Raw genomic sequence first — 1,749 nt, forward strand, 5'->3', positions numbered from 1 at the left:
TAACAACAGCACGTGTTACACCCGGCTTTTAATGGAGATCGGCGTCTATCAGAGACCGGCTACTATTGGAAGATATACGGTATATGTAATAGTCGTGTGGACTGCTGCACAGATATCCATTTAAATGGCCTTTCTTTGAAAGTTCACAAGCTGCTTTCCAGGAGCTGGTAATGTTTGCTCTGACATGGTTTTCAAAATGTCGTGCTGTGGTCGGGGAAGCAATTTCTCAGGGATGTAAGAATGGATTGTGGAAGAAAAATAAAGCAGAACTATAATGGTTTTGTTGTTTTTGATTTTAACTCCAAGTTTTTTATGGTTCTAGTTTTAGCTTTCCAACAGTTCATTCTCCTCCTTAAAGACCCACTCTATTTCTTTACTTGAATGGTTGTGAATCAGGAATCCCTTTAAATGCCTTATTCTTAGCACATGCAACTGTGTAGACAACAAACCACCTCCAAAACATATTAATTTATCAGTTCATAAGCTTACAGAGGTCTGGGTGTGGAATCATACTCAAAGTTGAAAGTGGATAATCACAGTAAAGGCTGATCCATCTTAATGTCTTTGAAACAAGTCAGAATGAGGCTCAGTAGTGGGTGTGGCCTCCTGTATGACTACCCTGGGTGCCTGGGTATGCTTCTGATGAGGCAGTGGATGGTCTCCTGGGGAATCTCCTCCCACACTTGGATCAAAGTATCCCCCAACTCTTGGACAGTCTGTGGTGCCGCCTGGCGTTGGTGGATGGACCGAGACACAGTGTCACAGATGTGCCCAATTGGATTCAGGTCTGGGGAACAGGTGGGATTGTCTATTATTGTCTATTACATTAATACCTTCATGCGGCAAGAAACTCCTGACATACTTCAGCCACATGAGGCATAGCATTGTCTTGCATTAGAAGGAACCCAGGGCCAATGGCACCAGCATATGGTCTCATCTTGGTACCCAATGGCAGTCAGACTATCTCTGGTGAGCACATGGAGACCCATGCTTGGTGTTCACTAGCAAACAGTGTTGCACCGTGTTGGGCTGTATGCACAACTCCCACCTGTAGATGTCAAGCCCTCATACCACCCTCATGGAGTTTGTTTGTAACAGTCTGATCCGACTCATGCACATTTGTGGCCTGCTTAAGGCCATTCTGCAGGGCTTTGGCAGTGCCCCTCTTGTTTCTCCTGGCACAAAGGAGGAGGTCGTGGTCCCAATGCCGTGTTGATGCCCTCCTACAGCCTCCTAGTGCCTCCATTCTCTGGACACTACGCTGACGGACACAGCAGACCTTCTCACCACAGCTTGCTTTGATGTGCCGTCCTGGATGAGTTGCACTTCCTGGGCTCCTTGTGTGGCTCGCAGATGCTGGTACCACTGGAGTGACTACACTGTCGGCATTCAAAAGTCTTCAAAAGATCAGCCAGAAAACATAAGGACAGAGAAATTGTCTGTGGTCCCCACTTGCAGCACTCCCTTTATTGGTGTCTTGTTCACCAGCCTATTTCTACCTGTTGTCTACTCCACTTGCACAAAAACATATGAAATTGATTGTTAGTCAGTGTTGTTTCCTAATCGGACAGTCTGATTACACACAAGTGTCGCTGACTTAAAGTGATGCTGAGTTCTTTTTTTTAGCTGTGCACATAAGCAGGTGACTGGTAGAACAATACAAGACCAACAGAAATGACAATACAAATCCTTCTCACTTAAAAGGAAATATTTTTATTTGCTTTGGTATTAAAAATCAAGATTAAGGAG

Source organism: Oryzias melastigma, linkage group LG7 (assembly GCF_002922805.2).
Source record: "Oryzias melastigma strain HK-1 linkage group LG7, ASM292280v2, whole genome shotgun sequence".
Classification (NCBI taxonomy): Eukaryota; Metazoa; Chordata; class Actinopteri; order Beloniformes; family Adrianichthyidae; genus Oryzias; species Oryzias melastigma.